The sequence below is a fragment of the Pseudophryne corroboree genome (genome assembly GCF_028390025.1).
Source record: "Pseudophryne corroboree isolate aPseCor3 chromosome 3 unlocalized genomic scaffold, aPseCor3.hap2 SUPER_3_unloc_99, whole genome shotgun sequence".
NCBI lineage: Eukaryota > Metazoa > Chordata > Amphibia > Anura > Myobatrachidae > Pseudophryne > Pseudophryne corroboree.
The window spans coordinates 63,430-87,558 of record NW_026967595.1 but is presented as its reverse complement, the minus strand read 5'-3'; positions in this window follow the sequence as shown (position 1 = coordinate 87,558).

Below are 24,129 nucleotides of genomic sequence, written 5' to 3'. Positions count from 1 at the left end.
GGTTTTCGGGTATGTCCAAGAACACACCTTCAGGAGTACAATATATGACGCATCCCATTTTGCACAGTAAATCTCTTCCTAGGAGAATAGTCGGAGCCGATGCAGCCAGCAGAAAAGAATGCTTGGTATGCAAAGGCCCTATCGTAATCTCTGCTGGTTTGCTTAAAGGATATTGTCGTACTACTCCTGTTACTCCCATGTCTGGAATTGTTTTACCAGTGGTTCTCATGCCCATGGTCGAATTTATCACTGACTTGGCCGCCCCCGTATCTACAAGGAAATTTAGAGATTTTCCAGCTACATCAATTGTGACCTCGGGTTCACTTCCAAGGCTCGCAATTAATTTCACCGGCTGCAGATTACAGGTGTGGCCCCACGCCTATGGTGCGTGGTGACCTCCCTGCATCGCACTGGCAGCTATTACCTGTGAAGGGGGTAAATGGGAACTACCAGAGACTTGTCAGTCTCTTCTTGGGGGATACCTTCTTGTTTCCCCTGCGTGTGGCTCATAAGTCCGTCTCTGCGATCCTTGATCCCAATCTCGTATGTCATGTCGTTGTCTACAGCAGTGGTTCCCAAACTTTGGTGAGTCACGGCACCCTGGAGTGTCAGATTTTTTTTTCACGGCACCCCTAGGCCACAAGTTTCTTATTGAGAAATTAAGAAAAAAATATTAGATTAAGTAAATTATGTTTATATGTCATCCTTAGGGTCAGTTATGTGGTGAGGGACAAGTTTGCTTCTGTTTGTCCACATATTTTATAACTGGAAGCCATCAGCACTGGTTTTTTCCTATTAAATTGACAATAAATAGTTTGAATTGGTCCTTGACCACCAACCTGAGGCACCCCTGCAAGTGTCCCGCGGCACCCCAGGGTGCCACGGCACACAGTTTGGGAACCACTGGTCTACAGTTTTTATATGCATTGTGTGAGTTGCTGGTGCAGTTACGTGCAAAATGTCCTTCCCTGTTACAATTGTAACATTTTACCATATACGGCTTACCACCAGGGGTCTGAAATTTAGACTGAGGCAGCCTTGTTGTAAGGGCTTGGATACTTATAGCCATCAGTTTATCACCCTGTGACTCCCTGCGTCTTGTGATGTTCCTGTCGTGTCCAACAGCAGTCTCTCTTAAGGCGGCCACCGACATACCTCTCCAGTTAGGTTGAGTGGTTTGTACCCTATTTCTTAATACCTCCTTTAAACCGTCCATCAAGACGGACACCGCTACCTCTCTATGGTGTACATTTGCCTCAATGTCAATGATCCCAGTATATTTAGCCATTTCCTCCAGTGCCCGGTGGAAATAGTCAGAGGCAGTTTCCCCTTCCATTTGTTTGATGGAGAAAATTTTGTTCCATTTTACCACAAGCTGGGAAGTATACTCCCAACTGCAGATTGATTCTGGTTACATTATCTTGATTATACTCATCCGTAAGGGGTACCTCTTCATCTAATTTACAGTCAGCTATACATTTTACAGGGTCAATACTGGAGGGCAGGCATGCCCGCAGTAGTGTCCGCCAATCTTTGTTAGGTTCAGTGGAGTTACCCAGGACCTTAATGAACCTCTAACATGCGGCTAAATCTTTTCTGGGATCAGGAAATTCAGACAAAATTGTTCTTAATTCTGCTCGGGACCAGGGACAGTGCATTGCAATATTCCTGACGGGTGTGACCCCACTTGTGTCGGTCTTCCCATTGGGGACCGCTATCACTCTAACAGGATTAAGATTAATTACTTCACTCTGGGTTGATTCTACGGTGGTGCAACAGTTTCAGCATATTGTACAGTGCCGTACTTACCTTTAGACACAACCTCACCTGTCCCTGAACTATGGGCCCTTGATACCACTCTTACTGGTTGGGCCGTGCCCACTGGAGTATCGTTTATGGTGGCCGCTAGAGAGAGAGCTGAAATCGTAGTGGGCTCATCTTCCTGGTCGCATTCCTGGGGGGAAGTTTAAAATGGGATACAACTTGCATGGGTTAGCGTTGGTATCAACATTTGCATTAACTTTTATTTTAATCTTATCACTACTACATTGGTTAAGTGCACCCTTATCGTACACCCGCATGCCATTCTCTGCAGCCACTTTGTCCCCTACTATATACGGTGGTGGTGCCGTTGCTATCAGACTTCTACCAGGATTTGAATTTGCTTTCTGAGCTAATTCCTGTTGTATTTCACTTTCCTGTTGCCATATCTGTAAACAATCATAATGTCTAATCCTCTGCTCTGCAGATTTTATTAGACCTATCCTTTTTCTTAGGTTTTGCAATACCTCAGGGTTCAAACTGCCTACCCGGGGAAACTGCTCCCCATCATCCTCTGTCATTCGTTCCCATTCTTTGCATAATACCTGTGTGTGTGATCCGTATTTTTCACACATTATATACCGTGCTGACCCTTTGGGCCAACAAATACCAACGTGAACCCTTGTTGGACGTCCCTTCTTTGAGCAACTGGCCCCCATCGTTTGCAGATATTGCTGTCTCAGTGTTAGGGTCTCCTGCCCTGTGCTGCCACGTCGTCATGGCAACCGGGAGACAAGTGCTAGCGGAGTAACCTGAGCGCAGCTGATACTCCGGTTCGGGTCTTTTGCTGTGCAGTGGTTATAGGCTCTGTGCACGGCAGGGGATCCGGTGCTGGTTTTTGTGCTCACAGTCTGTGAGGTCTGAGTGGGGCGTGGACAGCACCTGCTTTATAAGGCCTCTTTTCAGGTTAAGCAGATGCTGCTGAATCTTTGTTGGTTAGTCAGTTCCTGAAAGTTAACCAGTACTGTGTAGCTTTGTATTTGTTTGTTGCTTACTGCAAATAGGCCTGGGGATTTGGTATTACACTCTGCCAAATCCAGACCTAGCAGTAAGACTGGAGTCAGTCGTTTAGCTTGCTGGGGTTCTGTTACTACTCTGTGAACTTAGCAAGTTTGCGGCTGTATTCTAAGACTTGCCTGTCTAATCCTGTCTCACTGTGCTAGGTGTCAGGGGTCAGTTTAGTGGCAGTAAGCTGAACCTGTGCACTGTAAGTGAGAATTAGGATTGTGGAGACTCTCCTTGTGTCTATCATTCCATCTCTGACCAAGGAGTTTACTGCCACACCCGTTGGTAAACCTTTAGGGTTTTGCTGTTGCCCTTAGCAACAGCATTTCGGGTTCTCTACGTATTAAAACACAACATCTTGCTTTTCCCATCTGAGCATTTCTAATACAAGGGAGATACCCAGTTCCTTAGCCTCTGGGCTTCTCTGTTCACTTTGTGTGTATTTTGTTACCCTATCACCTTCTGTGTACGTTATGTCATATTCCCCAGTCTGTCTGTGAGTCCATTTGTTTTGCATAACAGTTCAAACACCAGTACTTTCCTGCAGGCACTGGTGTGCATAACATATTCAGCAGCCTAATACTCCTGTTGAAATTTTGTGGGAATATGGAGCATACCCCTCAAAATACGTTGCATCAGGTGGTCGATCAGGTGCAGGTCCTGACTCGACAATTTAATGATTTGTCCATTAAAATGCACACCTCCCAGGCTGCTGGCGGAGCTCCCGCAGCAGCAGCACCTGCAGGGGTTAAGGAGCCGAAAGTAAATCTCCCGGATCGTTTTTCTGGAGATCGCTCGCAGTTCTTTTGTTTCAAGGAGAGCTGCAAGCTATACTTCCGGCTTAGGCCTCAGTCTTCTGGGTCGGAGATTCAGCGGGTGGGCATAGTGATTTCCTTGCTACAAGGAGACCCACAGGTCTGGGCATATGGGTTGCAGCCTGACTGTCCGTCGCTTAAAAGTGTTGATGTTTTTTTTTACGGCACTGGGCATGTTGTATTATGACCCTGACAAGACGGCCTCAGCCGAGGCTCAGATTTCGATCCTTAAGCAAGGGCGAAGGCCAGTTGAGGTTTACTGTACGGAGTTTCGGAGGTTGGCCCATGATGCCCAGTGGAATGACCCAGCCCTGAGACACCAGTACCGAAGAGGTCTTTCTAACCAGATAAAGGACCAACTGGTACAATATCCCTTGCCTGATAGCTTGGATCAGCTCATGCAGTTATCCATCCGGGTGGATAGACGGCTGAGAGAGCGTAGGCTTGAAAGGGAGACTGAGATTTCCTTCCTTCCCAAGGGAACCTCAGACTCTGAGGAATTTTCCGAGGAGCCTATGCAGATTGGGGCTACCCGCCTCTCCTCGCGTGAGAAGACGCGGAGGAGACAGCAGGGGTTGTGTTTGTACTGTGGGAATAAAGGTCATGTGGTAGTATCATGCCCAGAAAAGCCGGAAAACTTCAGGGCCTGAGGGTGATGGGAAATATCCTGTCAGGCCAGAAGTCAGAATTTCCCAAGAAGACTTTTATCATTCCGGTGACCTTGAAGATCCTCGGTCAAACTGTCAAGACTGAGGTCTTTGTGGACAGTGGGGCCGACGGGGTTTTTATGGACCGCCAATTCGCCCTGAAACACTCTGTTCCCTTAGTACCCTTGGCATCGGAAATTGAGATTTGTGGGTTAAACGGGGAACCATTATCCCAAGGTAAAATTACCTCTTGCACTAGCCAGATTTCTTTGTTTATTGGAGCCACACACTCTGAAAAATTGTCTTTTTATGTGACTGTCTGTACTTTTGCCCCATTGGTGTTGGGGTTACCCTGGTTAAGGGCCCACAATCCTCAATTTGACTGGGTCTCTGGGGAGATTCTTAGTTGGGGTACTGATTGTTTCAGGAGTTGCTTGAGCCTTCCAGTCAGGCTCTCGCAGCTAAGTTTGCCAGGATTGCCAGGGTGTTATGCAGATTTTGCGGACGTGTTCTCCAAAAAAGTTGCAGAGGTACTACCTCCCCATCGCCCCTATGACTGTGCCATTGATTTGTTGCCAAATGCTAAGCTTCCCAAGAGCAGGTTGTACTCCCTGTCACGTCCTGAGACTCAGGCTATGGCAGAGTACATTCAGGAGAACTTGGCTAAGGGATTTATCAGACCTTCACAGTCTCCAGTTGGGTCGGGGTTCTTCTTCGTGGGTAAAAAGGACGGTTCGTTGCGACCCTGCATCGACTTCAGGGAATTGAACCGTATCACGATTAAAAACTCATACCCACTGCCTCTCATTTCGGTCTTGTTTGACCAGCTTCGTACTGCCACCATTTTTTCTAAGATTGACCTACGCGGTGCGTACAATCTAATCCGAATAAGAGAGGGGGATGAATGGAAGACTGCCTTTAATACCCACTCAGGGCATTATGAATATTTGGTGATGCCTTTTGGGCTCTGTAATGCCCCGGCAGTCTTCCAGGATTTCATGAATGATGTGCTCAGGGAATATTTGGATAGATTCTTAGTTGTATACTTAGATGACATCCTAATCTTCTCCCATTCCCTGGAGGAACATCGGAAGCATGTACGCTTAGTCCTCCAGAAACTCAGAGACCACCGGCTTGGGGCGAAGCTGGAGAAGTGCGAATTTGAAGTTCAGCAAATCGCATTTCTAGGATATATTATCTCCCCAGAAGGTTTCCAAATGGAGGGTTCCAAGGTACAGGCAGTCCTGGATTGGGTGCAGCCCACTAGTTTGAAGGCGCTTCAGCGTTTCCTGGGCTTTGCAAATTTTTATAGACGATTTATCGCTGGATTTTCGTCTATAGTGGCGCCCTTGGTGGCACTCACTAAGAAAGGGGCGGATGTTGCTCACTGGTCTTGTGAGGCTAAAGCGGCTTTTGCCCGTCTCAAAAGGGCATTTGTTTCGGCCAAGGTGCTGTGACACCCAGATCCAGAGCGTCCTTTTGTGGTGGAGGTGGATGCCTCTGAGATGGGTATTGGGGCAGTGCTTTCTCAGATGGGAGTGTCTGATAATCGCCTTCATCCCTGTGCTTACTTTTCCCGTAAATTTTCGCCTGCCGAGATGAATTATGACGTGGGTAACCGGGAGTTGTTGGCTATTAAGAATGCACTCGAGGAGTGGAGACACTGGCTTGAGGGGGCTAAGTTTGTGGTCTCAATTCTCACTGACCATAAGAATCTGGCATATTTAGAGTCAGCGAAGCGTCTCAATGCCAGGCAGGCACGATGGGCTTTGTTTTTTGCTCGCTTTAATTTTTTGATAACATATCGCCCTGGGTCAAAAAACATCAAGGCTGATGCGCTCTCGCGGAGTTTTGCTCCAATCCAGGAGACCACCGAGGAGCCGTTGCCCATTGTTTCCCCATCATGTATTAAAGTGGGCATTACCCAGGACCTCTTATCATTAGTCCTTAGAGCACAGGAGCAGGCTCCTCCAGACCTTCCGGTAGGTCTTTTGTATGTGCCTCCTAGGTTAAGACAGTGAGTGTTCCTGGAATTCCATGCCAAGAAGTCGGCAGGTCACCCGGGTATTGCCAGAACTCGGGAGTTGCTATCTAGGGCGGTGTGGTGGCCCTCGGTGGCTAAGGATGTGGATCAGTGGGTTCGGGCATGTGACATCTGTGCCCGAAATAAGACTCCTAGAGGGGTTCCTGTTGGCCCATTACATCCACTCTCTATCCCATCTAAGCCATGGACCCACATTTCAATGGATTTTGTGGTGGACTTGCCCAAATCCTCGGGGATGACAGCCATCTGGGTTGTCGTTGACAGGTTTTCGAAGATGGCGCACTTCGTTCCACTGGTTGGGCTGCCATCGGCCAGACGCCTGTCTGAATTATTTATGCTGCATGTTGTGCGTCTCCACGGTTTACCACTTGATGTGGTCTCTGACCGCGGATCCCAGTTTGTGGCCAAATTCTGGAGGGCATTTTGTTCCGATCTCCAGATTTCTGTCAGCTTGTCGTCAGGCTACCATCCGCAGTCTAATGGGCAGACTGAAAGGGTGAACCAGTCCTTGGAGCAGTTCCTCAGGTGTTATGTCTCCAAGTGTCAGACTGACTGGGTTGCTCATCTGTCCATGGCGGAGTTTGCCTATAACAACGCGGCTCACTCTGCTACAGGGATCTCTCCCTTCCTTTGTGTGTATGGGCATCATCCTAAGGCCAATTCTTTTGACCCCCTGGACTCCACGCCTGGTGGTTCCTCTGTGGTTTCGGTCCTTAGAGGTATTTGGCGGAAAGTGAAGAAAGCCCTTGTGTCTGTGTCATTAGTGACCAAAAGGGTTTTTGATAAGCGGAAAAGACCCTGCAGCTTCAAATTAGGAGACTTTGTCTGGTTGTCTACCAAGAATTTGAAGTTGAGACAGCCATCTCATAAATTAGGCCCCCGGTTCATCGGCCCTTATAAGATCACCAGGGTTATCAATCCGGTGGCATTTCAGTTAGATCTGCCCCGTTCTTTGGGTATCAATAAAACATTTCATTGTTCCCTTTTAAAACGGGCGATTAGTAATCCTTCTTCCAGTGGAAGACCTTCCCCTCTTCTGATACGTGGCCAGAGGGAGTTTGTTGTTGAAAGGATTCTTGACTCCAAGGTGGTTCGGGGTCGGCTGTCATTTTTGGTGCACTGGAAGGGGTATGGCCCGGAGGAGCGGTCGTGGGTGCGCAGTTGTGATCTTCATGCCCCCAGACTGATACGCTCTTTCTTCTCGCAGTTCCCCGATAAACACGGTGGTAGGGGTTCTTTGACCCCTCGTCAGAGGGGGGGTACTGTTAGGGTCTCCTGCCCTGTGCTGCCACGTCGTCATGGCAACCGGGAGACAAGTGCTAGCGGAGTAACCTGAGCGCAGCTGATACTCCGGTTCGGGTCTTTTGCTGTGCAGTGGTTATAGGTTCTGTGCACGGCAGGGGATCCGGTGCTGGATTTTGTGCTCACAGTCTGTGAGGTCTGAGTGGGGCGTGCACAGCACCTGCTTTATAAGGCCTCTTTTCAGGTTAAGCAGATGCTGCTGAATCTTTGTTGGTTAGTCAGTTCCTGAAAGTTAACCAGTACTGTGTAGCTTTGTATTTGTTTGTTGCTTACTGCAAATAGGCCTGGGGATTTGGTATTACACTCTGCCAAATCCAGACCTAGCAGTAAGACTGGAGTCAGTCGTTTAGCTTGCTGGGGTTCTGTTACTACTCTGTGAACTTAGCAAGTTTGCGGCTGTATTCAAAGACTTGCCTGTCTAATCCTGTCTCACTGTGCTAGGTGTCAGGGGTCAGTTTAGTGGCAGTAAGCTGAACCTGTGCACTGCAAGTGAGAATTAGGATTGTGGAGACTCTCCTTGTGTCTATCATTCCATCTCTGACCAAGGAGTTTACTGCCACACCCGTTGGTAACCCTTTAGGGTTTTGCTGTTGCCCTTAGCAACAGCATTTCGGGTTCTCTACGTATTAAAACACAACATCTTGCTTTTCCCATCTGAGCATTTCTAATACAAGGGAGATACCCAGTTCCTTAGCCTCTGGGCTTCTCTGTTCACTTTGTGTGTATTTTGTTACCCTATCACCTTCTGTTTACGTTATGTCATATTCCCCAGTCTGTCTGTGAGTCCATTTGTTTTTCATAACAGTTCAAACACCAGTACTTTCCTGCAGGCACTGGTGTGCATAACACTCAGCGAATTCTAGCAAAACAAACCAAGTTGCCCGCGGTAAGGCGACGGTGAAAGTTCAACTAGTGCCTTCACTCACTTTACGCCCCAATTGGCCAGTACGAGTTCCAGCAATGTGCCCACCACTGGTCGTACCCAATTCGCGGGATCTTTTTGTAACCTCTATTTACTGAGGCGTGTGGGAGTATGCTACCCTCCCCCAGTAAGTATTGGTTGTTGGAGATTTCCTGAGTGAACAGCGAAACTCCCTTAAAATAACAAAAACCTACACAAATCACGTTAGAATGTACAAATAGCGTTTATGATCCCACAGTAAAATTTTAATGGGTATCAAGGTAACAAACTAATGCACACAATTACGTGCGGTACAGTCGCACTGCGCAAAAGTAACTTAATATTTATACGCTGTACGACCAACGGAATCTGTTGTTTAGGCTGAAAAACCTTCAGCCGGAGCTCAACTTGTGTCTATATGGGTACTACGCAAAACCCCCCGGGCTGCGCTTAAACCTTTGCAGTCCTTTTCTCTGCGGATACTACTTGCTCCTTTTACCTTATATAATGTTAACGCGGGCAAGCCAGTCCCACGCCACCAAGTGTCCACTCACCTGATGTGGTCTCCGACGGGATCCCGATTTCTGGGTTCACAAAATAATACCTTTTATTTCCACACTCACTCCTGTTCATTCATATACACTCTAATCTTTCTGTACAGAAATTTCTTTCATACAGGCAGTAGTCCAATCCCTGGGTTTTGCAATAGAAAAAGGTTCTCTTTTAACTAAACTTTTTGGAAACTGAACAAACCTGTGCTATTAGGTGGCTATACTATACCGCCCACACTAAAACAATGTTATTGTGTGATTTGAGTCTCAATGGGCGTATCTGTACGCTCCGTTGCGCACTTTGCCCGAGACACGTATGCACAAAGTTCAGATATGCCCACAGCGACACAACCAACACGCTTCTATAAATGTAAACGATGTTCAACTGTAATCGCTTACCGTACACCACACAGTATCTGCTATGCTGTGTGCGTGTCCTTTACAATTATTCCCTTAAAAATTATCCTTTATAATCTCAACTAAATAGCACCAGATTTCCTCAGCACGTGTCTAATAATCGATTCTAATGGCAACAAGAGAATGAGATGCAACAATATACAAATGAAAAGAAATGCAGGTGCGTGCGTGCGTGTGTACGCAAAACAGAAATAAACAGTTTTAAAAGACAATAGCGTATTGTTCTTACCTTCCGGTTCTGAATTCCACCAGCACCCCTACAGCGTAGCGTAACAGACGCTTATCTAGTCAGCACCACTGTATCCCTCACCACCAATACGGATACGAAAGGATACTGCTTTCCCGCCCTTTGCTGACAGATAAAGTCTGTGTTCGCTAGTGCGGATGTGTGGAGGACGGACGAGGCCCCAATTGATAAAGCTGATTCTATACCTTATAACACAAGCTATTTACTGTATATCGTGAAGCCGTAATGGCCGCTGAACCTCGTGCACGTGCTATGCACTCCGTACGCTATTTGCGTATGAAGACCTCGCACGTGGTACGCAAGTTACGTACACACGCTGCGCTGGGTGTACGGAATACACACAGCGAGCGTATACACAGATGATAACCTTTTTAACCTTACACAGAGTATGATTATACTATAATTCTTAGTGTTGAGATACTGTAAAGATATAACGCTGCTTAACCTTGTTATTTCAAAAGCTGCTTGAGCGAATACCCTCAGCAATGTAATAAACACACAATACCTTGCTAAGGCTCCAAAACCTTTACTAACGAGATTAGTTATATCAAAAGGGGAAACACAGTTAACATTTCATACACTACAGGCTAACATTAATATCTAACAGAATAACTACACATGAATATACAATAGCGGCACAATCGCAAACACAAATACATAGACTAAGAATGAATGGCTAACATTGAATGGGTAACAAAGTGGCCACAGAGAAACATACCATACGGGGAACACTCGCCAGCGCAACCGGATCCAGTCCTCCAATTATCAGAGATAAATGTTGATGAGAGAGAGTACTGGCCGGTCTGGGGATAGTGGCCTTTATATACACAACATACAGTACACTACAAAGGGCCCTACAATCTTTTTGTTCATTGGACACAGGAATGTCTCTCTGCACTGTAACAAAAGGTCATAGGTGGATTTGAACAGGTGGGCTGTGACTATTACAAACTGCTCAGGTGGAAGGGAATCTCAGGATTCCCGCCGCATGGATAATGAAACGCAAATATAGTAAATGTCCAGAAACTACTAATAGACATAACTATACGCAGGAGCGATTAATCTTTACCTAACCAACACCGGATTGTTACTAATAAAATACTCTTCGGTTAGGTACCAGACACCACTGTTCAACCTTTGTCAGACCCTTTGTATCATGAAAAGAGGGATTCCCAAGTCCATGAACCAGTCATATTAAACAAACTTACAGTTATTATTAAGGGGAACATTACCTATAAAACATACTATTTGGATTTGTTATGTAACGATTGAGTCGCCCGCTAGACGCACACAAACTCTACCGTAAATGCACATACCACGCGCCCGAGCGCACGGCCGTGGAGGCGCCGGCACGCAACTGCGAATATGCGCACGCACGGGAGAGAATGTGCAGCGGGCAAGCGCATGGGGTGAATATATGGCAACGTGTAGCATGATATTTTTCCGACTTTGACACTTGTCTTCACATAAACGTTCTGGAGTTAAGAGCCATTTACAACGGCCTTCTACAAGCGGAACATCTTCTTCAAGATCTACCCATACAGATCCAGTTGGACAATGTAACAGCAGTAGCGTACGTAAACAGTCAGGCAACTGGGAAGCAGACTTCCTCAGCAGACCAGATCTCCATCCAGGAGAGTGGGGCCTCCACCAAGAAGTCTTCGCAGAGGTGACAAGTCGTTGGGGAGTTTCCTCAAGTAGACGTGATGGCATCTCGTCTCAACAAGAAGCTTCAGAGATATTGTTCCAGGTCGAGGGACCCTCAAGCAATAGCAGTGGATGCACTGGTGACACCATGGGTGTTTCAGTCGGTGTATGTATTCCCTCCACTTTCTCTCATTCCAACAGTTCTAAAGATCATAAGAAGAACAAAGATTCAAGCAATCCTCATTATCCCAGACTGGCCAAGGAGGGCTTGGTATCCAGATCTTCAGGAATTACTCATAGGAGATCCCTGGCCTCTTCCTTTGCGCAGGGGCCGTGCGTGTATGAAGACTTGCCGCTGCTACGTTTGATGGCATGGCTGTTGAACGCCGGATCCTAGCCCGAAAGGGTATTCCCAGAGAAGTCCTTCCCACACTTATTCAGGCCAGGAAAGGAGTAACGTCAAAACATTACCACCGTATTTGGAGAAAATATGTTTTTTGGTGTGAATCCAAGACGGCTCCAATGGAAGAGTTTCAGCTAGGACATTTTCTACAGGCAGGTGTGGATGCGGGCCTAAAATTTGGCTCAATTAAGGTACAGATTTCAGCCTTATCAGTTTTCTTTCAGAAACAATTGGCTTCCTTTCCAGAAGTTCAGTCCTTCGTGAAAGGAGTTTTGCACATCCAACCTCCATTTGTGCCTCCAGTGGCACCAAGGGACCTTAACGTGGTGTTGTGGTTCCTTCAATCACATTGGTTTGAACCTTCACAGAAGGTGGAGTTGAAATTCCTCACTTGTAAAGTGGCCATTCTGTTGGCCTTGGCATCCGCAGGGCAGGTGTCTGAGTTAGCGGCCTGGTCTCACAAGAGATTTTATTTGATCTTCCATGAAGATAGAGCAGAGTTGAAGACTCGTCAGCAATTTCTGCCGAAGGTGGTTTCCTCCTTCCACATGAACCAATCTATTGTGGTGCCAGTGGCTACTGACACCTTAGCTGAGTCAATGTCTCTGGATGTGGTCAGAGCTTTGAAGGTTTATGTCACCAGATCTGCTCGGATTAGGAAAACAGAGGCTCTGTTTGTCCTATATGCGCCCAATAAGTTTGGGTGTCCTGCTTCTAAGCATACCATTGCACTCTGGATCTGTGGTACGATTCAGCATGCTCATTCCACGGCTGGACTACCGATAGCGGAATCGGTAAATGCCCATTCTACTAGAAAGGTGGGCTCGTTCTGGGCGGCTGCCCGGGGGGTCTCGGCGTTACAACTTTGCCTAGCAGCTACTTGGTCAGGGTCAAACACTTTTGCTAAGTTTACAAGTTTGATACCTTGGCCGATAAAAACCTCAAGTTTGGTCAATCGTGCTGCAGAGTCATCCGCACTCTCCCGCCCGTACTGGAGCTTTGGTATAACCCCATGGTACAGAAGTGGACCCCAGCTGTTAGGCACCGGGGTCCGCTCGTCGGTGCGGCCCGGCGCCTAGCAACCAGGGACGCCGTACGCGGACAGCCGCCGGCTCCCTGGCAACGCTGGACGCCGGGCGCGCTGAGCCGCACGGACCCTAGCAACAGGGACGCCACTGGCGGACCGTGTTCCCCGTTGCTAGGCTTTAAGAGTTAATGTATTCTCCTGCTCTCTGGCCTTGCAGCAAGGCAGCTGCACGGCATTTATTCTAATCAGCCTTTTGGCAGCTGATTGGAGGACTCCTTGTTAAATACACTCCCAGGGCTTCTTACAGACGCCGGTAATAGCTTCCTGCATGCTGTTTCTGTTTGCTGAGAGTCTGTTCCAGTCTTGCTGTATCCGGTCATTCCAGTATTCGGAAGTCCTGAACTCGGAAGTTTGTCATCTTATTCCTGGAGTCCTGACTAATCACCATATAACATCCAGTGGTGTTCGTGAGTCGCGGCCTTGCCGTGTGTTGCGGCTTGTCCGCTTTATCATTTATTATTTGTGTTTTGGAGCATTTTGCGGACGGTTCCGCTTCCACAGGTCCACTCTGGTATCCGGCGGTGCTGGGTACGAGTATTGGACAAGTGGATTTTGGTTGTCCTTTTCCCTGGCGGGTTTCCGCACATACTTCTGTTTTTGTTAGTTAGCTTGTTGCCCCTGGCCTGTTGTCAGTCAGAGGTCCTCTTGTTATCATCCTGCCTCGGATTTCCCTTTGTCTCTCACTAAGACCGGGGGGCACCGCAGTTGGGCAGACATAATCCGCCCTTCAAACGTGGCTGCCAGGGGCTCAAGAAACCATAGTCTCGCAGGGGATTTCCGATAGCACGGGTGAGACAATAGAGTTAGGGCGCCAGGGGCAACTAGTCTTCCCTGCTCCCGTTACCTGCATTCCATTCCAGCGCTCTGGTCCTTGTCATAAAATCTCCTCTGGTCAGGAGTGCTGGAATCATAACATTATTACCGGTCATACCAAAACTTAAAATTAAACGGAGTTTAATTTTTTCTTATTCAGTTTTTGTAAGAAATTGTCGGCCTCATGAATCCAACAGGGTTAGGACCAAATCCTGGTCAGCTCTTAATCAGTCAGATTCAAGAACTTACTCAGATGGTTCAGGATCTTTCCCTTCGGGTGAAGTCGCAGGAAGATCTTTTACGAACTTCCCCGAGGGTAGTTCCTGAACCAAAAATGCATTTGCCTGACCGTTTTTCTGGGGATAGAAAAGAGTTTTTTAATTTTAAAGAATCCTATAAACTTTATTTTCGTTTAAGACCGATCTCCTCCGGTACTGAATCTCAGCGGGTCGGGATTATTATTTCTTTGCTCCAGGGGGATCCCCAGACTTGGGCATTTGGTTTAAAAGCAGATGATCCGGTGTTGTTGTCAGTAGACGCTTTTTTGGGGTCTTTAGGACTGTTATATGACGACCCTGATAGAGAGGCATCCGCTGAAGGTCAGTTGCGCGCTCTCAGACAGGGTAGGAATCCCGCAGAGGTTTATTGTACGGAGTTTCGCCGGTGGTCGAACGACTGTGGCTGGAATGACCCAGCCCTGCGCAGTCAGTTTCGCCTCGGCTTATCAGAATCTATTAAAGACAGTCTCCTCCAGTATCCCGCTCCTGAGACTCTCGATAAACTCATGGAGCTTTCTATTAAGATTGATCGTCGTCTCAGAGAGCGGAAGGCTGAAAAAGGAGCATCGGTCAGGTCATCTCCGTGTGTATATTCCATCCCTGAGGACATAGAGGAGCCCATGCAGATGGGTCTCTCCCGGTTGTCTCCTGAAGAGAGAGCCAGAAGGCAAAACTCTGGTCTTTGTTTGTACTGTGGGGGTAAGGGACATTTTGCTCGTAATTGTCCGAATAAGTCGGGAAACGCCTTGACCAGGTGAATTGTGAGGGGGTTCACCTAGGTCTGCAGCTTATCTCCTCGCAAAACTCCCTTTTAGTCCCAGCTAAGGTTTCCTTTGGCAGCCTCAGTTCCTCGGTGTCGGCTTTTGTCGACAGTGGAGCCACAGGAAACTTTATGGATTTAACTTGGGCCAAGGCCTTAGGCATTCCTCAGTTATCTTTGGGTAGACAATAGAGTTAGGGCGCCAGGGGCAACTAGTCTTCCCTGCTCCCGTTACCTGCATTCCATTCCAGCGCTCTGGTCCTTGTCATAAAATCTCCTCTGGTCAGGAGTGCTGGAATCATAACACCAGCATCCTCTAGGACGTATGAGAAATTATGATTTTAATACCTACCGGTAAATCCTTTTCTCTTAGTCTGTAGAGGATGCTGGGCGCCCGACCCAGTGCGTACTGTATCTGCAGTTATTAGTTTGTGGTTACACACATGTTGTGTTACGTTTCTTTTCAGCTTGTTGCTGCAATTGTTCATGCCTGTTGGCATGTGTTATGTTGAATGCCATGTTGTGCGGCATGGTTGAGGTGTGAGCTGGTATGTATCTCACCTTAAATTAAATGTAAATCCTTTCCTCGAAATGTCCGTCTCCCTGGGCACAGTTCCTATACTGAGGTCTGGAGGAGGGGCATAGAGGAAGGAGCCAGTTCACACCCGTGAAAAGCCTTAAAGTGCCCATGGCTCCTGCGGCACCGTCTATACCCCATGGTACTAAAGTGAACCCCAGCATCCTCTACGGACTAAGAGAAAAGGATTTACCGGTAGGTATTAAAATCCTATTATTATTATTATACAGGGTGAGCAGCCTGTGGTGTCCTGTTAGTAGTATTATACAAGGGGCGCGGCCTGTGGTGTCTGGTTACTATAGCAGCAGAGTAATAATAACAGTAATGAGTGGTCACCCTCCGCTGTACACCCAGATTTCCTACTTTAGTTCCTCTCTCCCCACATCTACACTCCGTACTCTCCTGTGTACTCTCCCCTGGTTATCCTGGTCGCCCTGGATAAGGTCACCAGCCAATAGGCTGATGATTATTGGTTGTTGTGGACATGGTAAGAAAGTCGACAGTGAAAAGTCCAACGCATGACAGGTCGACAGATGAATAATTTGACATTACATTTTTTTATGTTTTTGGTGACGTTTTTGCCGTAACATGACCAGGAACCCCAATTAGTGGATTGCGTCCCATTGCGTGGCTCGCTTTGCTTGCCAGGTAACTATTCCCAATCATGTGTCGACATGTCCAGTGTCAACTTTTTTTTTACTGTATTACTTGTGGGAATAGTTCCTTTTTAGTCAGCATGCCGACTGTTGGGATTTTCAGGATGCAGGAGGAGGTATTGTGACCGGCGGTCACATGACTACATCCCATAATCACAAGTCTACTATGATTTTCTGGAATAAATTTAATAGAATAGTCCAACATCCCTAATTCTCGTGTTTTGTAAATGATTCATGTGGAGCAACTTGCACCAGAAGTGTATCTGGAAGGAATAAGACCCCGGCTAGGAGAGGAGCATTGGTGTAACATTATACAGTACAGCCATATGGAGCTGGGTCACAGGAACCTCTGAGAGATGCCGGCCAGGGCTCTGAGATTCACTCAGGATGGACACGGACAAGAGTCACAAGACTGAGAAGATAATTAATATCACCCTGGAGATCATCTACCTACTGACTGGGGAGGTGAGGGGATCTGGGAGGGTCACAGTGACGTCACTTATATCTATAGTAATAATACAGCGACATCACTGGGGGAGGAGAGGGGATCTGGTTGCATCACAGTGACATCATATATCTATACTAATACAGGGACATGACTGGGGAGGTGAGGGGATCTGGGAGTGTTACTGTGACATCACTTATCTACAGTAATAATACAGGAACATGACTGGGGAGGTGAAGATTTCTGGGAGCGTCACAGTGACATATATCTATAGTAATAATACAGGGACATGACTGGGGGAGGTGATGGGATCTGGGAGCGTCACAGTGACATATACATATATATAGTAGAGATGAGTGGGTTCGGTTTTACTCGGTTCTCAAAACGGCATCTTATTGGCTCACGGACGTCACGTATTTTGGATAGCCAATAAGAAATCTCCGGATAAAACCGAACTGGCGTTAATTCTGGCTTTACACCCGAAACCGCTCATCTCTATTATATAGTAATAATACAGGGACATGACTGGGGAGGTGAGGGGATCTGGGAGTATCACAGTGACATTGCTTATATCTATAGTAATAATAATACAGTGACATGGCTGGGGGGATCAGGGAGCGTCACAGTGATATCTCTAATATCTATAGTAATAATACAGGGACATGACTGGGGAGGTGAGGGGATCTGGGAGTGTCACAGTGATGTCGCTTACAGCTATAGTAATAATACAGGGACATAACTGGGTAGGTGAGGGTATCTGGGAGTGTCATATCAATTGTAATAATAGAGGGACATGACATATCTGTAGTTACAGCTGTAACCAGGGAGCCGATAGCCTCTGTGACTGGATGCTTCCGACGCCCTCACCGACTCGCATCCGCAGTCACAGAACAGGTATGGGTCACACGGGACCTGGCCAATTAGGGGATTCCAGCTTGCTGTCAGTAGCCATCTTTTACTGACTCCACCAACTGTGCAGTGGGCAGGTTCTACAGTACCAGTCAAAAGTTTGGACACACCTTCTCATTCAATGGCTTTTGTGTATTTAAATTATTTTCTACATTGTAGAATAATTCTGAAGACATCAAAACTATGAGAGAACACATATGAAATTATGTTGTAAACAAAAAAGTGTTAAACAAATCCAATTATGTTTTATATTTTAGATTCCTCAAAGAAGCCCCGTTTTTGCTTTGATGACAGCTTTGCACACTCTTGGCATTCTCTCAATCAGCTTCATGAGGTAGTCTCCTGGAATGGTCTATTGATTTACTACTGCTGAAAAATGTACTGATGAAACTAAGCAAAGTATTTTGGAATAGAACCATGGCCCTCATTCCGAGTCGTTCGCTCGTTCTTTTTCATCGCATCGCAGTGAAAATCCGCTTAGTACGCATGCGCAATGTTCGCACTGCGACTGCGCCAAGTAATTTTGCTAAGAAGATAGGATTTTTACTCACGGCTTTTTCTTCGCTCCGGCGATCGTAGTGTGATTGACAGGAAATGGGTGTTACTGGGCGGAAACACGGCGTTTTAGGGGCGTGTGGATGGAAACGCTACCGTTTCCGGAAAAAACGCAGGAGTGGCCGGAGAAACGGGGGAGTGTCTGAGCGAACGCTGGGTGTGTTTATGACGTCAAACCAGGAACGACAAGCACTGAACTGATCGCACAGGCAGAGTAAGTGTGGAGCTACTCTAAAACTGCTAAGTAGTTTGTGATCGCAATATTGCGAATACTTCGGTCGCAATTTTAAGATGCTAAGATACACTCCCAGTAGGCGGTGGCTTAGCGTGTGTAACTCTGCTAAATTCGCCTTGCGACCGATCAACTCGGAATGAGGGCCCATGTTTGATAGCTATCAGAGTAATAAACTGACTCCTAGAGGGCTAAGACCTAATGTTTTTCCAACCTTTGACCGTGAAGAAAGGATGGGAAACTGTTTTACTGGAATGTTCTGAGATCCTTATTAAGATACTGATTAAACATCATGATAGTAAAATAAAACAGTATACGGAGGAAATCTCCACTAATGGAGAGAAATTGAAACAACATGATGGTTTGGAGCAATTCCAAAATACATATCTGAAATATAATCATGAGGTTGAGGTAGCAGAAAAAAATATAATTGAACGAAAACAACAGAAATTCTTAAGAGACAAGAATGACTATCTCAACGGTACCATCTTCAGATGGAGCATAAATAAGACATACAGGAATACAATGAGGGAAAAGGTTTCTCTACATCAGAGGTAGAGACATCTGAAAGTGAAATGTCAGATCAGTCAACAGTAAGGAATCAGAGATGTTCACAACATTTTTTAGGGGCAGGTCCGAGTGGATAACCAGATACAGGACCCCAAAGAGAACAAGAAGGGGACTCAATAAGAAAAAATCAGAGAGAGAGAGAGGAGACTGGGGAAGAAACCCACAGCGGAAGTACAATGCCTTCAGGAGATAACTCCAGAGGACACTATGAAAATCATCAATATCAGTGACAGAATTTTAAATGAGCATCATAAAAGTGTGCTTTCAAAAGGACTGTCATTTCTTCCCACTAAAAATATGGATAGATTTATAGTGGAAAAGGACCTGAACCTCTTTGCAAGGAAGATTATGTTGAGGAAATTTTACCACAATAGGGAAAATGATGCCACAACTACTGATATTGGAGAGATGGAAGTAGATGCCATTAGAGCATTGGGAGATCTGCTACAGAAAAATGATGAATATCAAGGAACATGTTCCAGGAACTATCATGATATGAGTCTAAGAAAGAAATCAACTTTCTTCCCGAACATTAATATTTGTCCACAAGTTAAAATTTACATGGATTTAGTATCCAAGGATTTGGACAATCTTTATAGTGAAGGGAAGAAAATACTGTATCCCAACCTAACAAAATATGAACGGAAAGCTCTGCAGGATATTGAAAAATGGGACGATGTAGAAATCAAATCATCTGATAAGGGTGGTGATGTTGTAATTTGGAGGAAAGATTACTACCTTGAGTAAATAATGAGGCAATTGAATGGTACATCATGCTATCAAAAATTAATTTTCAATCCCACAGCAAACTTCTTGAAGTGTTATTTACAGCTGATTAAAAAGAGTTATGTCGAAGGAATTATTACTAAGAGGGAAAAATAATTTTTATGGGTGGAGAACCCCAAGGTACCAACCTTCTATGTCCTGCTCAAAATACATAAAAATCCTGACAAACAACCCGGAAGACCTATGGTGTCGGGTATGGGAGGCCTTGCTGAAAAGGTAAGTGTGTTTGTGGCTAAACAAGTCAGAAAGTTTGTTACTGAATTGCCATCTTATACAAGGGACACCTTGGACATATTGGGCAAAATAGAAAATCTGACAGTAACATCAGACACATGGCTCTGTACATGCGACGTTGAGTCGCTATATACAAGTATTAATTATGAGAGAGGACTTTGAGCTGTTGAACATTTTCTCAGTATGAGGAATATAAGCAAACTTGACGAATTTACAATTAAACTTTTGGAATTCATTCTAACAAAAAATTATTTTGTTTTCAATGAGAGATTTTATCTCCAGACCCAGGGTACAGCGATGGGCAGTACATGTGCGCCTACGTACGCCAATCTGTACCTCGGGTGGTGGGAGCGTGAATTTGTCATTTTGGATAATAATGACATCTATACGAACCACATAACGGGGTGGTTTCGATATATAGATGACATCCTGATACTGTGGGAAGGAGAGAAGGAGCTCCTAATAGAATTCATCAACATCTTGAATCAAAATGAGTTAAATTTAAAGTTAACTTCAGAAATGAGTCAAACATCTATTACTTTCTTTTCTTGGATTTAACTATTAAATTGAAGAAGATGGTGCAATTACTACTGATTTGTACAGAAAAGCAACTGCCACAAACAGTTCCCGTCTTCCAGCAACAATACGAGGAGTCCCTAAGGGAGAATTTATAAGGATACGTTGTAACTGCTCAAGTAAAGAAAAACGTGAAAAGAGGGCAAAAGAACTGAAGGAAAGGCTTAAACTGAGGGGGATACAGTAATAAAAGCATCAAAACCAGCTGCAAATACAGATAGAAAATCTCTCATTCTCCCCAAAAAAGCAAGAGCTACAGGAGAACAACAGGAAATTAGATTCATGGGAACATTCTGTAATGAACACAGAGATACGACACATCTTACAGAAACATAGCCATGTGGTAATCATGGATGCAGATATAAAAGTAACCTTGGGAGAAAAGGTGCACACAAGTTGGAGAAAGTCACCAAACATAAAAGATACTTTAGTACCCGGCCATTTCCTGCGAGATGGAAAACATCATAAAGACAAAAACATCACGAGGTGCTTTCCTTGTGGAGTATACAACACCTGCCAGTATATTCAACGGACAAAGAAGATTAAAGACCGCTATGGAAAACAAAGAAAGATACATGCCTATATCAACTAAATCAGTTGGAGTAGTGTATTGTGGGAAAAAATACATAGGAATGACAAGCAGGCAATTAAGGATACGCATCATGGAGCATATTAGAAACATCAGGAATGTATCCATAGATCTCTGGGGAGAATCACAGGACCCCACGGTAGGATCAGGTAGGTGGGATTTAGGGTCTCCCAATATACCAAAGTGACTGTCACTGGGCTGATACTGAGGTGGGAGAGAAGCAAATAAGAGCAAGTAGGTGACACCGTGCTGCAGTGCAGGGGGCAGATCTGGGAGGAGCGGATCCAATGTCAAATCTCATTTACTCTGTAAGAATGAAACTACCCAGTTCTTGTTGGGCTTCATGTAAAAGCAGCCAGTATTTACCCTGCATGCAATCACAAGTTTTGTCCAGATGCAAAGTTATATAATGTGCAGAGCAGCTGTGTGTGTCTCATACACTGATATTATACTGTTTCCTCTCAAGTAATAGCATCAGGCATTACACTTTATATTCTCTGATCTATTTAGGGGGAACAGCTGACTGATATGAAAATAAATTATATAGACAGAGAAGAAGAAATGTATGTGACTGATAAGAAGCCAGAAGATATAGAGGGAGAAGAAGAGATGTATGTGACTGATATGAATGCAGAAGATACAGGAGGAGAAGAAGAGACGTATGTGACTGATATGAAGGCAGAAGATACAGAGGGAGAAGAGACGTATGTGACTGATATGAAGGCAGGAGATATAGAGGGAGAAGAAGAGACGTATGTGACTGATATGAATGCAGAAGATACAGGAGGAGAAGAAGAGACGTATGTGACTGATATGAAGGCAGAAGATACAGAGGGAGAAGAGACGTATGTGACTTGTCAGATTGTGTTTGGGCTGTGTCCCCGGAGGGGGCGCTAGTGGGTCAGTGGAGGTAGATGGGAGAAAACGAGGAGGCTGGATAACGTTCCTGCGCATGAGCGCAATGGTATTTTATTTGGCAGATGATATAATACAGAATGGTAGCAGAAACAATAATAACAGATGAATTAAGTCAATCACTCAGTATGATAACTGAAAGTCTATGGCAATGGATGACAGATGACTTGAGAAAATAATATCCGGTAATATATAAACAGAAGAACAAGTGTTTGTGAAATGGTTCTGGTTTGGAAACCAGTGTAGGTTTTAAAACAGGAAACTTAGGCAGCAAGGTGGAAATGGCAAACCTGAGCAGAGGCAGGAGTCTGACTTCACAGTGCAGGTGATGAGGCACTGGCAGCAGCAAGCTGTATCACAGGTGGAGGAATGAAACACACCTGGAGTCAGTCTTCAACTGCAGGCTGAAGCACACAAGGTGGTGATGAGTGTGAAGCCTTGTTTGCAGGTTGCAGGTATTGCTGGGCCTTGAAGTTCCACGGAGCTGTGCAGAGTAACCAGGAGTACAAGTTCTAACCAGAGAACCAGGAACACAGGAGGAACAGGAACAGATCCTTTCACATGGGTCGCTGGAGTGACACAAAGTCCAGGATGCCTGCAGACTGATCCTGCAGTCTCTTATGTACCCCATGGTGCACAGGGATTGGGTGAGTGAAGGAAAGTGGGTGCGGCCAAGCACCGGATTGGCCGCAGTATACTGGCTGTTTGCAGACTGTCATGGCGGCGCCCACGCCGCGGCCTAGCGGGGACGCGGCGCGCTACACGCCCGCTGTCTCAGGAGTGTTCCCAGGCCCTTGATGATGTCCCATGGCAGGGGCATAGGTGACCGCAGGGAGCCAGGACGGAGTCCGCAGCGGCGGACGGATGTCAGCCTGGTAAGTCGATTCCTGACAGTACCCCCTCCTTTAGGGGTGGACACCGAACACCCACGTGGCTTGGAGGGATGAGTGCTGTGGAAGACACGGACCAACCTAGGAGCATGGACATCGGACGAATTCACCCAACTTCTCTCCTCTGGGCCATAACCGGACCAATCGACCAGGTACTGGAGACGTCCATACCGGCAACGGGAGTCCAGAATTTTGTTGATCTCGAATTCCACGCCCCGCTGAGTTCGAACCTTGGGACCTACTGGAAGAGTATTCTGAAAGCGGTTTAGGACTAGAGGTCTGAGGAGAGAAACATGAAAAGCGTTAGGTATACGAAGGGAAGATGGTAACTTCAATTTGTAGGCCACTGGGTTGATGACTCTTTCGACAGGGTAAGGACCAATGAAGCGTGGTGCAAACTTCATGGATGGGACCCTGAGACGGAGGTTACGGGTTGATAGCCAAACCTTGTCCCCAGGTTTCAAATGAGGAACCGCACGTCTCTTGCGGTCGGCAAAGAACTTGTACCGACTGGAGGCCTTTTTGAGAGAAACGTGAATTTTTCTCCAAATAGATGAAAACTGAGTCAGAGCAGTAGTGGCAGCAGGAACATCCATATGAGGGAGTTCTTGGAAATCAGGTACACGGGGATGTTGCCCATATACTGCAAAGAATGGTGTCGTTTCAGTAGCAGTATGGTATCGGAAGTTGTGGGCAAACTCGGCCCATGGGAGCAGATCGAACCAGTCATCCTGGGAAGATGAAACATATAATCTTAAAAAAGTCTCAAGTTCTTGATTAACCCTCTCTGTCTGCCCATTCGTCTGAGGATGGTATGATGACGAAAACTTCAGTTTGACCTGCATGGCAGAACAGAGGGCCCTCCAAAACCTCGCTACAAACTGTACCCCCCGGTCAGATATTATTTCTGAGGGTAAACCATGTAAGCGGAAAATCTCCCGTAGGAAGATTTGGGCAAGTTTCGGGGCAGAAGGGAGACCCTGGAGAGGAACAAAATGAGCCATCTTGGTGAATCTGTCCACTACAACCCAAATGGTATTATGTCCTTGAGAAGGAGGAAGGTCGGTGATAAAATCCATGGACAGGTGTGACCAGGGACGACTAGGGACAGACAATGGTTGTAACTGACCTGCTGGAGACTGACGAGGAGTCTTGTGCTGCACACATTTAGGACAGGATGCCACGAAATCCTGGATGTCCATTTTCATCTTTGGCCACCAATATGTCGCAGAAAGGAACTTGAAGGTCTTCAGGACACCAGGATGACCAGTGAACTTGGATTGATGGGCCCAAGATAGCAACTTGGGACAGAGTTCTGGGGAAACAAAAGTCTTACCAGGAGGAGGAGCTGGGGAGACTTGAGATGCAGCGAAAACCACGGGACTCAGGATGGAATGTGGCACTGAGTCAGATGTTCCTTCTTCAGATTCCATGGATCGGGATAACGCGTCGGCTTT